General features: G+C 41.2%; 1 long non-coding RNA gene across 2 annotated transcripts in view; it reads right to left on the reverse strand.

The window, feature by feature from the left end:
- LOC131481012 (uncharacterized) overlaps window positions 1-15,494 on the reverse strand; it is a 57,355-nt gene that overhangs the window by 24,233 nt on the left and 17,628 nt on the right. The window lies entirely within an intron of this gene.

Consider the following 15,494-nt stretch of genomic DNA (forward strand, 5'->3'; position numbering starts at 1 on the left):
ATTTGCATGAATTATTCAGCCTTTCTATGGATGGAGCTTTGAAATATTCAAATTCCTGGAACTATTTCATTATTTAAGACTCATATTTATTAAACCCTGTAGGATGTACTTTTCCTGAGAAAGTACAGATTCAGTTCAACTATTATTTTTGTAGTAGAGAGCTGTACAGAGTGATCTCGGGTGCCCAAGGATATACTGAGAAGCAAACCCATCTTCAGAGATTTTACACCTTAAAGGGACTGCAAAGCCACAAAACACTTGTAAAATACAAGTTTCCAAAGAGAAAATAAACCTTGCAGCCAGAGCTAAAGGAAAGCCTTCAGAGAGAAGCTGGCATTTCAGATGAGCTTGAAAGACCAACAGGAATTTCACAAGTAGGGAAGCAGTGAAATGAGGAGGCTGAGATCTCAACTTCACTCATGCTCCCACTTTTATCTTCAAAACTCCTTTTAGACATGACAACTCAGCTGGGATGCTAGCTCCTCTGATCTAAACCTAGATTCTGCCTCCTCACTTGGCAAACATTCTCACTATCCCAGGAGTCCCACTCTCTAAGGGCTGCCCCTTCACTCCCTCCCCTTGGGTACTCTTCCAATTAGCATCACGAGTAACCCCAAGGAAGCAGCACAGAGTAGCAGCCACAACCTCATCAGACACCTGCAGCCCAAACCCTTTTGGTAAAAGATGCCATCCACAGGTAGAAGCATAGGGGTGGGAGCTGTGGCACAGTGAGTTAAGCTAAAACTTGGGATAACCACATCCCACAAACGGGAGTGTCTGGGAAAGAGTCCCACCTCCGCTTGCAAGCACATTTCCTCCTAATGTGCAATCTGGGAGGCAGCAGATGATGGCTTGAGTACATGGGTCCCTGATACTGTTGTGGAAGACCTGAATTGAATTCTTGGCTCCTGGCTTCAGTCTGGCCCACCTCTTTATGTCTGGCCCAAATGTTGTTGGCATTTGGTTGGAAGTTCTCTTTGTCTATTCCTCCCTCATTCTCTCTCTCTGTCTTTCTCTTTTTCTCCCCCTTTGTGTTGCACTGCCTTTGAGGTAAGTAAAAATAAGCATTAAAAAAAAGTGCAGTGATCCTACCACTACATGCAATGTTTTTGTCACACCAAAATATTTCTTAACTTGACACACAAAGCTTTTCTGTATAGCCTCATCTCCCCGGCTCACAGCAGATGTTTTCGTTGACTCCACCACATGTACACACCATGCACATTCCTCTACAGGCATTTTATTGTGCTTGCCCTTTACCTGGGCCACCCGGATGGTTGCTCTTCCACCTTTTGGTCTCTGCTCAGACATACTTTTTACTTTGGAAGAGTTTCTTGCTCTTTATGTAGAAATCAATTCAGCTCTTCTGGACTGAACCCCCTATCCAGATTAGCACAAACTTTATCCCTAAAGTTCTGGCAAGACACAAAGAGACTCCTCCTTAGTAACATAGAGTGAGACAGGGAAAAAAATCTGTTTTGCAGTTATCACCGTTTATTATTAAAGACTAAGCCAGTGAGGAAAGCAGAGGAAGAAGGGAAGAAGCTAGGGAAGGAGGGAAAGAGGAGGGAGGGAGCAGATACAGTAAGGACAGCCAAAACCAGAAGCATTGGTGTAAAGAATTTACACTAGACAAAAAGAAGATAACTGAATATCCAACAATTACTTCTTTGAAGTGAGTCTTAGTTCAAGGGAACTAAGTAGATAATAATATACATACAGTTATTTCTTGAAAAAAGAAATGAAGCATAGTTATGAAAAACAATTAAAATCCTTGGAATCAAAAACATAATTGATGAAATTTTTAAAAAGAAAAGAAAAAGAAGGAAGAGTGGGTGGGATGAACTCTATAGAACTCTACAGACAACTGTATTGATAAATCAACTCAGAGCAAACATATGCACACTAAGGTAAGAAACCTGTACAATGATGGAGAAGCCTCAACAGCAGCCTACTAGGAGTTGTCTAGTAGGAAGACAGTGCTGGGTACTTAGCAATGAATATGCTCAATTATTTTAGTAAAGAAAAATATGGGACTAGCACTGTGGTATAATGGGTTAGGCTGGCTAGGCCTGGCATCCTATGTGGCCACTAGTTCATGTCCTGGATGCCCCACTTCTTATCTAGCTCCTTACTGGTAACCAGGGAAAATAGCGGAGAATGGTTCAAGTCCTTGTGTCTCTGCACCTATGGGGAGACCCAGATGAGGCTCCTGGCTCTTAGCTTTGGATCAGCTGTGCTCCAGCCAGTGAGTCCATTTGGGGAGTGAACTAGAGGATGGAAGACTCTGACTCTCTCTCTCTCTTTCAATCTCTCTTTCTCTCCTTCTCTAACTCTTTCAAATACAAATCATTTTTTTAAAGTAAAGAAAAATATATTGGTAACAATTAAGCATCTAATTGAAGAAACTAAAGAATGTTCATATATAAATGCAAATAAAGAAGTAACTAAGAAGAAACACCCTGGAGGTGAAACCGAAACCAAACGCAAGCACTTAGAAAAACTAATAAAATTAATAAACTTGTATTAAGATTTATTGAGAAATAGAGATTTACATAAATAACGGAAAAGAAGAAAGGAATATAAGACTTCCAGCAAAATTTAGAAATGCCTATTTAAAATTTTTAATTTTAAAGAAAAGACTATTTAAAAAAATCTTACAGTAATAAATCTGGACATATGGATGTAATAGAAATATTATATTTATAAGGAAACACAAATGATCCAAATTAACTCAAGAATAACAGGGTTTCTGAATATATAGGTACATAGATATATATGTATATAGAGAGAGGTCAGATATCAATCAAAAAATAATTCCCATCAATAAACAGAAGAATCAAATGAGTTTTTTTTATGAAACTTTCAACTAAGATATACAAGAACTACTGTGTAGAAACAATTCCATAAATATGAGGAGAAAATGGTACTGTTCAACTCACTGTATGATTCTACTGTAGCTCACATATCCAAAACAAAGAAAAGCTGGAAAATCAAGCTCAAAATCAGGAACAAAATTGAAAAGCTTTTAAATAAAACAGTAGTATATTAAAATCAGAAACACAAACAAAAAAATAGAATTTACTCCAAAAACAAAGGAAAATAAGTCAAAATTTTAAAAAAATAACCTGTGACAAAATCATGAAAGACACTCTACAAAAGTGATAAGTCATTCATCAATTAGTAAACTGTATATGTATTTCATTAGGATACCCTGTCCTATGATCATTTCTTCTTAATTCCTTCCCACCTCCACCCTCCCACCCCTACTACAAACATGTCTGCAATAAACGCTTCATAGTCTATTTGGACACATACAAAACAAAAATCTTTCCAGAAGAGGAACTGCCTAAAGAAGGAATAGGCTCATCCTAAGAATTCAGAAATTATGGACTCGGCACAGTAACCTAGCAGCTAAAGTCCTTGCCTTGCAAGCGCCAGGATCTTAGATGGATGCCAGTTCATATCCCAGCGGCCCCACTTTCCATCCAGCTCCCTGCTTAGGGCCTGAGAAAGCTGTTGAGGATAGCCCAAATCCTTGGCACCCTGTACCTGCGTGGGAGACCAGGAAGAGGTTTTGGGCTCCTGGCTTCGGATTGGCTCAGCTCCGGCTGTTGTGGCCTCTTTGGGAGTGAATCATAGGATGGAAGATCTTCTTCTCTGTATCTCCTCCCCTCTGTATATCAGACTTTCTAACAAATAAATCTTTAAAAAATTTAGAAATTGCAAATGTTTCTACTAACTTACACTCTTTCCAGCAATTTTATGAGAGATTTTATGTTCCCATATCATTGCCAAACAAATGGGAATCAAGTTCATGAATTTTGCAAATATTTATTGAGGACCTACTATGTGCCAAAAAAATAAAAACAAAACAGGATTAGGGTAGTAGGAAATGAGGCCAGAAAAGTATTGAGGTGCAAGGGTACATATGGCACCACTGCAGTCACATTGGGTTTTACTTGGAGTAACGTGAAAAGCCAGTGGATAATTTGATTCAGAGAAATGACATTATTTGACTCGTGTTTTAAAAGGATCACATTGGTTACTGTATTGAGAACAGTCGGAAAGGCAGCAATGAAAGAAGCAGTGAGACCAGAAAGGAGGCGCTGCAATAACTCAAATTATAATGTGGGCTTGGACCACCACAAAAATGCCTCATTCAAATTTTTTTCTTACTCATAGTTAGAATGAGACCATGTTTATGAGCTTGAGGGGAGAAAAGACCTGAAACTACATGCAAAATACAAAAAGTCGTAAAGGAAACAGCCAATACATTAGTCTATAACCAAATTTTAACTCTGGTCAAGAAACTGTAAACAAGAGAAAAACAGGGTGAAAGTGTAACATTTACAGCAACAAAAATTGCCCTTATGCTGTCATCCGCAGTGGCTTGTTTGTCCCTTTTTTCTTTTTTTTCTGCTAGAGTAATGACTTAATGTTCAGAGAAATGAAAGTAAGGACAGAAAGCCTAGTTTATTAAAGTATATTTGAAGAGCATAACAGCCAGTCAAGAGAGCACGCGGCACTCTGTCTTCCCGGTTTGCAGCTTTTATCTTGTAAGGCATAAGTGTTATTGACTAGTGACGTGGCTGTGACACTCAGGATTGGCACTGGTTTGTGACATCTGAGTGTTGCCTGCTCTGGGGCTCTGTGCACACACAGCTATAAACTAGCTTATTCTGTGTTGGTTGAGCTGCTGTTTTATCAGGATACTTTGAACTCAAGTTAAACTTCCAAATGAATCATATTAGGTAGGTACTAGTGGTAAGCAGGGTCCGTGGTTTGTGGCCCCTCGCCATCACTCATGTTTAATAATCTGTCTAGCAATATATTCCTAAGGAGAGAGCCAAGAAAACAGAAAACAGATGAAGTATAAGAACAGGTAATTCCAAACATCTGGAAAAAAAAAATACAGTTTCACCAGTCAGTTTTGGGGGAAATGCAAATAAAAATAGAAAGGCAGATACGATTTTTTAATACACTGGACTGGCTGTAAATGAAAAAGATTGGCAAGCATGTAAGCAAACAGGTGAGGTTTTTGGAGAATAAACCATGAAGTATGCCACATTTTGGATGCATCTACCTTTTCAAGCAGTGATTTCCAAACTTGGTATCCACCCTAGAGAGACACTTGCATAAGTGGAAAAAAAAAAGCAGCAGCCAAAATAAGGCTGTCCTCTGTTGTTCTATTTGTATTAGTACAAGCTGACAGGATAGCAACCTGGAGGGTCATCAAAAGGAGTGGCAGTTAAGCCAACAATGATGCATCTGAATCATGAAAAAGCATGCTAAAAAGAATGAGAATACTCAACACAGAGGAATACTAAGAGGCACAGCTAAACTAAAAACAAATATATAAGGAAGTTGAAGAATAAGTCACGCCCTCTGATTCCATTTAGGTGAAAGCAAAACAAAGTATAGACAGATGACAGCTAGCTAGCCAGTTACATACATACCTACATATGTATATATTTACCTATACAATGTATGCAGATGAAATACAGATAAATAATATAGATATATACATATCTGCAAAGGCAGATGCACTCCAAATTGAAATAAATCTTTTCTCCTAAGGAGAAATCTGAAATGGAAATGAAAGGAGGGATAGGAAGAAAAAGGACGTTTAGAAAGTTGAAGTTGTGGCACAGCAAGTTAAGCAACTTTGCTTGTGATGTCAGTATCCCAGATCAGGGCACGGTTCAAGTCCTGGCTACTTTTCTTCCCATCCAGCTCCCTGCTAAATGTACCTGGGAAATCAGCAGGGAGTGGTCCAAGTACTTGGGCCCCTGTCACCCACATTGAGTCCTGGCTACTGCCTTCACCCTGGCTCAGACTTGGCTATTTGAACCAACTGGGAAGTGAACCAGTGAACAGTAACCGGCCCCCATGCCCCACCCCTGCCAGCACTTTCTTTGTCTCTCTGGCACGTTGGCAAACAAATAAATTTCTAAAAAGAAAGAAAAATGTTTATGCATTTGTGTTATTTGACTTGTTTTTAAGCTCAGTATTGGCTTTCATGACTATAGGTAGATTTTTGCTATCTTAGAAAAAGACTTTCCCCTATATAAATTCCTGCTCTGTGTCAGGCATCTGGGCCCGTTTTGCATTCCAGACTAGCTGCATTCCTGGTGGAGCATGACTCAGCCAAGCATGCGTTCAGCCAGGCCATGGTACAATAATTCCATGCTTTAGTCTGGGCTTAACATCTACTTAGACTGACCAAGGGCAAGTCAGTTTGAGTTCCTTTTTCATATACAGCTCAGCTGTGGGGGTAGTTAGCCTCACAATGGGGTAGGAATGAGAGGGCCAGCAAGTCTCATTCTATAGATTGCCTCCTCCCATCTTCTTGGTGTCTTTGTAACCAGCCAATCCAGTTCCCTGCGAAGGGGAGGTGGAGTGTTCAGGGAGAATGCTTGCCGCCTTTGTGCACTGCTCACAGCACAGGGGCATGCTGGGGCCTCTGGTGCTGAAATATTTTGAATGCAGCACAGTGTTCCCTGTCCATCTGGCAGATACACACATTGCTTTCTTGCACTCTTCATGAAATGGTCCTTCATCCTGCTAAGATGATCCACCAACCGCAAAGACTGAATTGGGAAGGAGGGGGTGAAGCAGGGAACAAACCTCTGAAGAGAGGGCCAGGAATACAGACCTCACACGGCAGTGGCATCCTACCAGGAAAGGGAGTGAGCATATGTGCCACAGCTGCGTACATTACAAAGCTTCAAGGCCACAACTTAACCACACCACACTCCTTCCAAAATCCTGAACTCCCTCCTCCTACCCTAAAATAATCTAACACAATCCTGCAATGATTACAAACTGGGGGAAAGGCAAACCATTCTGGGAAAAGGAAAAAAAAATAGCAGCTGCTCTAGATATCTTTTTCAGACTTCAGAGAGGATTGTTTAATTTATTTCTCATTTTCTTTTATTCTTGGCTGGCTTGACAGCCCTTCAGGATTTCAGCTGGTTCCAAACACAAGCTCAATAAAGATCATTCTGGAGAAGTTTCATATTCCTAAGATTCCTTAAATTTCTCTTGCTTTAACTTAGGAAATGAGGTTGAGGGAGGATGAAAAACAGCCCAGATTGCACCATTTCCTATGCAAGTTTCTGGTAAAGCAAGCTGTGCCTCTCTTTCCAGCAAGAACAAAAAGATGCAGTTCTGAGAGCAGGTGGGTGGTGGGCTCCTTGAAGCAGCAGTAGGACTATTTGTCTTTTGGAAAGGCCACAGCAGGCCCAAACACTGAAAACTTTCTCTAAAAGAGGGGAAGAACAAAAGAAGAGAGCCTGTGTGCCAACCATCTAAAAAAGGCTAGAGCTGCAATGGGGATGCCATTCATCACCAAATATTTATTTTGCACCTATGTTGTGTCAGGCTCTGTTCTAGAAGCTGAAGACAGAGCAGTGAAGGTGGTCACATGTCTAAGCCCCTCAGCAAGTGTCTGTGGGCTAAACCATGAAGAAAGCTCTTGCCATGAGGGCCGGCTCTCGGTGGGGTTAAGTCTCTCCCCTTGCTCTGGATCTGGCTGCTGCCACTTGCTCTCTGCACCCCTCCTTATTACACCCTTCACCTTTCCCCTGGGGAATCACATGTCCCTCTGTAAACACCAAAGGGAAATAAGCAGGCCTGGGGAGCTGATGAAAATGGGACCTATGACTCATCATGGGAGGATGTTTTTCTATTTTTTTCTTTATACAGTTCTCATCTCACAACAACCCGGCACCTTTTCCTTCAAGAGCAGCTCATCTCCCCCGCTGCAGTGCTCTCTCACTTTGGTTCGGACTGGACAATCGACCTTCTACTATCAGCTAGTGTAGGCCTTGAGCTCACCTATACTCTCCCAGTGGCTTTATTTCCCAAAGCAGATTCTTTTTTCTCATCCTTCATTTAGGCTTTTTCATTAAAAAAAAAAAAAAAACCTTCATATTCTACAAAGTTCCTTACCAACATCCCATCCCGACCACCTCACTCAGCCCCTACACCTCAACAGATGGCAGTATCCCTACTTTCCAGGGCAAATAGAAGCCATTGTCAAAGAACTGTCTAACTGCCTCTGCCTACAGTCACCCATCCCTTGCGGGTCTCTACATCTTACCTGTTTTTCCTCCTTGTTAAGGTGAGCCCATCTGCTTCCAGCCCCTTCAGAGATGACTACCCATCAATTATCCTCTCACTCTTTCCTCTGTTTCTTCCACCTGCTCTATCCTTCTGTTTAATAAAACCTCTGGCCTTTCCTTACGAAGAACTTCCAGCTGATTCATGAGCCAGCAGTATCTAGCCTAGTGGTTAGGATAGACTCAGAATACCAGTGTCCAACACGTGGCATCAGCTTTCTGCTAATGTAGCTCCTGAGAAGCAGCGGTGATGGCTCATGTGTTTGGGTTCCTGCCACAGAAGGGGTAATCACACTTTGGCCTGCTCTACCCACAGCCACTGGAAGCATGTGGGGAGTGGCCAGCAAGACAGATCTCTCTGAATCTCTCTCCTCTCCCTCAAAAGTAAATACATATTTAAATAAAAATAAAAACTAGTCTAGAAACCATCCAAGTATGCATAATAATAAAAGGAACAAGGATAGAATCTACATGAAGTACTATTTATTGACCATAAAGGTTTTTTTAGAATTCTGCCTGCCACTTCCCCCACAATACCCTATTTTCTTGGATGCTTCCTTAGCTCTACCTTCAATCTTCCTAATAAAATTTGTATTTTGCTAATCATAAATTCATTCCCAAAATATCCTCAAAGTTTTTTATCATCTTTTTTATTATATCCTTGTTCTCTTAGATAGGTAGTAGAATCTCAACTCTGCAAACATCAATGACAGGTTGTTGGGGCATTTTATCATTTTTTATAAATCAAAAATCTCTTCACTGTGGTTCTCTTGGTTTTAAATGGCAATCAGGGAGCCCGGCGGTGTAGCCAAAGTGCTCGCCTTGAACGCCCCGGGGATCCCATATGGGCGCCGGTTCTAATCCCGGCAGCTCCGCTTCCCATCCAGCTCCCTGCTTGTGGCCTGGGAAAGCAGTCGAGGATGGTCCAATGCATTGGGACCCTGCACCCGCGTGGGAGACCTGGAAAGAGGTTCCTGGCTCCTGGCTTCGGATCGGCGCGCACCGGCCCATTGCGGCTCACTTGGGGAGTGAATCATCGGACGGAAGATCTTCCTCTCTGTCTCTCCTCTCTCTGTATATCTGACTTTGTAATAAAAATAAATAAATCTTTAAAAAAAATGGCAATCAGGAACCAAGGGAAAGGGCCTGGATGAGAGCACAGAGGAAGGTCAAGAAAATCATTTATTCCTAGGATTCTGGTCAGTTTTATCAGTAAATGGAAGAGGAAGAAAATGACAGGAAGTGGAAACAAGAGGAGGAGGAAGAATCTTCAAATGAGAACTGAGTCTTGCATTGATACTTCAGCAGGCCTGCATCCTGATTCATCCCAGATGGTATCTAGCCATCCGATAGGAGAGTAGTCACTCTCATGGTGCAACCTCATCTCCTGGCTTGGATGTTTGCAGTTTACCATCAGGCATCCCCATTATCTGATGTCTGTTGAATGCTGGCCACATGAATAAGGCACAGAGGAACAGCTACATCATGAGCCAGGAAGTGGTTTGCTGGGGCATTTCAAGGAGTAAATTCAGGGCTGGTGTTGTAGCACGGTAGGTTAAACACTGCCTGGGATGCCTCTGGTACTGACTGGAGTCTCATTTGCTCTGCTCCCAGTCCAGTTGCCTATTACTGAGCCTGGGAAAGCAGCAGCAGATGGTCAAAATACTCGGGCCCCTGCCACCCATGTGGGGAACCAAACAGGAATTCTAGGCTGTTAGCTTCAGCCTGACCCATCTTCAACGACTGAGGTCATCTGGGGAGTGAGCCAGTGGATGAAAGATTTTTTCTCTCTCCAGATCTTCCTCACTCTGAGTTTCAAAGAAATGAAAAATATTTTTTTAAAAAGGAAATGGGCTTCTGCCTAGTATTTTTCTGTTAATCTTGTGGGGTCTTGGTCATTACTCTGTATGCTGATGAGCATCCCATTCCTGAACTCCAGATTCATACCATTAATTGCCTAATGAACAACTGTACTTTGACATCCTAAGAGCACCTCTAACTAAGCTCTTCGTTTCCTCCAAACTTGCTTTTTTTTTCTTTTATCCTAGTAAATGGTGCTACTACCCATTCAGTTAGTTACCCAAGTCACAAACTGCAGCATCATCATTTCTTAATTCCTTCAGTGTTATCCCTGTGTTTTTCACTTGTTGAAGAAACACATATGCTACAAATCTTGGCATCTCTCTGTACATTTAAACATGCTACTGCCAAGATAAGTGGCTCATGACTTAAATATTTGGAAGGGACAAACTTAGCATGAACCACCTTTTCTCCTCTTGGCTGCCAGCCATGAGAATACATGTGCTCCAAGTCTCCAGGTGGAGTCTTCCCAAGAGAGTGTCACAAGATGAATTTCCTAGGAAGCAGATTTGGAGATGAATGCTCAGAGTTGTCAGGAAATGCTCCTGGGATCAACACCTGTGGAAGGAAGGGGAAGAAAAGGGACATGAAGGAAAAGACATAGAATGAGAAAGGAAGAAACAGGGTAAGTCAGGAAAGGAATAAGAGCAAAGAAAGCAGCCGAGCTGAAGTCAGTCTCAATGCTACCACTGGCTAAATTTTGAGGAGCTCCACAGTTGGGTGACCTTTCAAACTGGGAACAGAGAAAGGCTTTAATATTTCCTATTCTGATTAGTCCTTGGCTGTGGGCTTCCACAGGAAGCAGGCGTAACTTTGGATCAATGGTCCTCTTCAGCCAAGGCCATCCCTAATGATGGCTGTTGGCTAAAAGTGTTCGCTCACGGGTCTTCCAGAATGAGAGGAATATACTCTTTAATTCTAAGGCTCTAGGTGGTACAACAGGACATTCACCTCCTAGGCACTTACCCTAATCTGGGGCTTAATTTGTATCTCACTAGGCTCTCACATTAAGACATCCATCTGAGCTTTTGCTTTTTTTGTGCGTTATTTGTTTTCTTTTCAATATTAAAAAGGCTGAAATGTTAAACACTCTTGGTGTTTTGGAGTCTGTCAGGTTCAATGACTGACTCTAGCTTCAGACTTCAGCTTTCTGCCAAAACACACCTAGGAGGCAGTGGTGATGCCTCAGTTCCTCCCACTCAGGAGGGAGAACCAGACTGAGTTTCTGGCTCCCAGCTCCAGCCAAGCCCCTCTCCCCATCCTGATTGGGGGTCCTTTGGGAGAGTGAATAAGTGGATGGAGTCTCTTTCTCCCACAGAACTCCACTGAGTGGATCTGATCCTTGCCTCTTTCCTAAACTACAGCTGCTGACTTCTGTCTATTCCTGTCTGAATGTCCTCTCTCCCATCTTCCTCTTCTCTAGCTTTTTTGTTTGTTTTTACACTCTTGCCAAAGAGAGATTTCAAAAGCACAGATCTGATCATCTCACGTCTAGTTGTTTAAAATTCTTCCTTGCTTTCCCACTGCCTGCAGGAGTAGGTTGCACCTTCACAAAGAGCTGAGTAGATCAGTAAGACTTAACTGGAACTACTTGTTGAAGCAGATAGCCTTCAACCTCGCCCATTCCCTACTTCTGGATGCTCTAGAAAAGTACTTGAAGTGTCCTTTAGCAACCAAGTCATTTCCGGACTCTGTTTTTAACTATTTCCTTAGATAAGAATATATTTAACTGCTTCCTTGTCTGTTTCACTCACTTGACTGTGAAAAAATTGGGGGGAAAGAGGATACTTTCCTATTTTTTCTTTTTCTTTTTAGATTTATTTCTTTTACTTGAAAGAGAGAGTGGGAGAGACAGAAAGATAGTTCACCCACTGGCTCACTCCTCAAATGGCCACAATATCCAGAGATGAGCGGGTCCAAAACGGGGAGCCAGGAGACTGGGTCTTCCACGGGGTTGCAGGATCACAAGGCCTTGAGCCATCCTCCACCACCTTCTGAGGCCATCAGCAGGGAGATTTGGATGGGAAGGAGCAGCTGGGACACAAACCGGCACCCATATAGGATGCCAGTACTGCAGGTAAAAGATTAGCTTGCTATGCCACCTCACCAACCCTGACCTTTTCCTATTTTTACAGTAGGCACTTAATAAGCTTGAGATGAATGCAAGAATATAACCAGGAAGCATTTATGGCCTGCTAGATGTTTATTTCTTAGCAGTAGCCACTAAACATTTTGAAAAACATTCAAACTTACTATATGAAAAGTAATTCTGAAAACAAGGAGGTACTTTTTAGTTTAAATTTAGTTAATTTTATTGGAAAGGCAGATTTACAGAGAGAGAAAGACAGAGAGAGATTCTGTCTATTGATTCACTCCCTAAGTGGCCACAACAGCTGATGCTGATCCAATGGGAAGCCAGGAGCTAAAAGCTTCTCTGAGTTTCCCACACAGTTGCAGGGTCCCAAGGCTTTGGACCATCCCCGATTGCTTTCCCAGGCCACAAGCACGGAGCTGGATGGGAAGTGGTGCAGCTGAGACATGAACCAGTGTCCACATGGGATCCCAGCACTTGCAAGACAAGGATTTAGCCACTGGACCACTGCGCCAGACCCAAGAAGGTTTATTTTTTCACTTAGAAATTGGTACAGTTACTAACAGTAACAATAACAGGCTAGCTAGAATTTGATGAAATGGGTTTTTAGGGAATTGCAAGTATCCGAAAGGCATTTTGGCCATATATAACAAGAGTTTCAAGATATTTAAGTCTTGTGCCCCAATAATGGCTCTACAAATCTGTCCATGTGAGGTCTGGCCTAGCAGTTCAGAGACAATTGCCTGGAATGTAGGAGCTCTGGCTCCTGACTTCAGCTTCCTGTGAATGCAGACCCTGGCAAACAATGGTGATGTTTCAAATAACTGGGCTCATTCCACATCCACAAGGGAGACCAAGACTGATTTCCCAGCTCCTGGCTTTGGCCTGGCTTGCCCCTAGCAATTACCCGCATGTTGGAAGTGGACCAAAAAAAAACCACAGAATACACATCCTATCTAGGTCTCTCTCTCTTTCTCTCTCTTTCTCTTTCTCTCTCTCTTTCTCTCTACACTGTCTTTCTGCCTCTCAAATGAAAATAAGTAACTAAAAATAACACAGAAATCCATCATCAATACTTTTTACTTTCCTGAATTTTTTTGACAATAAGCACATAAGCATTCAATAAGAACCAAAGTAGTCATGCTCCATTTGTTGAAGAGATGAACTGCTGTATTGACCCATGCAGCATCCTTCGACTCCCTGCTCTTCTGGTCACAGTCCTAGCCCTCTCCTACAGCAAAGTGCCTTTCCTACTTCTGCTGAAATTATCAAAGAACAAGGTGGAGACTTGCCTCAATCAAGAATAATCAGATTTTCTCTCCCAATAATTTAGATTTTAAATGAAGGCACAGAAGGACAAAAGATACCAAGAGCTGGTCATTAAGGGACAGAATCTTAGAAAGTTAGCTAAGAAACTTTCATTTCTCTTCCCCTTTTTAAAAGGTTTATATATTTGAAAGCCAGAAAGAGAAAGAGAGACTCAGGTATGCTTGAACCTTTGTTTGCTGCTTCTCAGGCATTTTAGTAGGGAGCTGAATCGGAAGCAGAGTAGTGAAGACTTGAACTTACACCCTTGTATGGGATGCAGGCCTGCCAAGCTGGAGCGTAATTTGCTGTACTATAACACTGCCCTCAGGTAGTACTGTCTGTAAGATCTTGTACTTCCTGGTTACATTTCCTTTCTTTTGGTCATTCATCAACCCCTTTAATTGTGTAAGCTATGCCATATGGCTCCATAAATCTTTTTTGTTTGTTAGTTTCTAGTCCTGGCAAAAATTCTAATGATCCAAATAATAATAAATAATAAGCAAACACAGAATTATCCTCCACCCTCACCTAGCTGTAAATTTACCATTGCAACATAACAGTTTTCAATTTGTTCAAATACCTACCAATTCATTTTGTATATTTGAAATCATGATCTCTTACATTGGAATTTTTCTAACATTATACCTGTAAAAATGCTTAGTGCTTTTTATAAGCTCGTCTATTCATTATTTTTAATGCATGTTATCTTATGTTGGTATTTCAAAATTTATTAAATTTTGATCCAGTGGTTATATTTAAAATGATTTCAATATTTCACTAGCAAACATAATGATTAAAATAAACACAGCAAGCATTGTGCTTCTGCTATTTCTTTCCTTAGGGTACATTTACAAAATTGAAAAATAGACCTGCTTTGGTTTTATCCTTTTTCTTTCATACATTTGATATGCTGTGTTATAAAATGAAAGATGCTTTTGTATTACAAGTAATTCTCTTTTTAAGACATTACATGAGGCAAGTTCAGATGAATTGAATTTACTTGGTTATAAAGTATACTCTATATCATGACTGTTGATGGTACAATTACAATTTTTAAGGTAGAAAATAACATACATGAAGAAGATGGCATAAATTACAATGAAACTGAACACACTCCTGTAACTACTATGCAGGTCAAGGAAGAAAAGCACACAAGTGTTTCCTCTGTCAGGTAAGCACAGTCCTGACGTCTATCATGATAATTTCATATCTTCTGTTGTTGAACTCTAAATAAATGTGCCCTTTTGAAGATCCTTTCTCTGACTTGATACTGTCTCACACAGCAGCAGCTCATTTATTTTCATTGAATAGATTTCCCATCATTTATTTATCCACTCTACTCTTGATATACACGTTCCAAATCTTGGTCACTACAAACAGAACTGGAATTGCTTGGCTATAGATTACGCACCTGTCCACCTTTCCTAGACACGGCTGGTTTTCCAAAGTGCTGCGCCAATTTACACCCTCAATTCCAGTTGTTTCAAGTCCTCAGTAACCCTTGTTACAAAAATTCCTTATTTAAAAAAGAGGTAAACGAAAACATAAGTACACACAAATTCATGGTTTGAATGTTCATTTCAGTTTTATCCTTTTTTAAAAAAAGGCAGATATAAAAGGCAGATATAAAAAGAGGAGGAGAAACAGAGAGGAAAATCTTCCATCCACTAATTCACTCTCTAAGTGTCTCCAAAGGTCGAAGCTGAGCTAATCCAAAGCCAGGAGCCAAGAGCTAGGAGTGGGTGCAGGCTTCCAAGGCTGTGGGCCATCCTCAACTTCTTTCCCAGGCCACAAACAGGGATCTGGATGGGAAGTGTGGCTGCTGGGATTAGAATTGGTGCCAATATGGGATCCCAGTGTATTCAAGGCGAGGACTTTAGCCACTAGGCCACACCACCAGGCCCTTCCTTTTTCTTAAGTACATATCTAAAATTGGAATTAATAATTCTTAAGGTAAGCATTTGCTTAATTCATAAGAAATTGTCAAACTTTTCCAAAGTCTATCATTTGCACTCCCATAGCTATAGATGAATGCTGCAGTGGTTCAAATCTTTGCTTACATTTAACATTTCAATCTTGTTGACACTAGTCATTCTAATGGGTGTATA

The sequence above is a fragment of the Ochotona princeps genome, chromosome 8 (assembly GCF_030435755.1).
Source record: "Ochotona princeps isolate mOchPri1 chromosome 8, mOchPri1.hap1, whole genome shotgun sequence".
Taxonomy (NCBI): Eukaryota; Metazoa; Chordata; class Mammalia; order Lagomorpha; family Ochotonidae; genus Ochotona; species Ochotona princeps.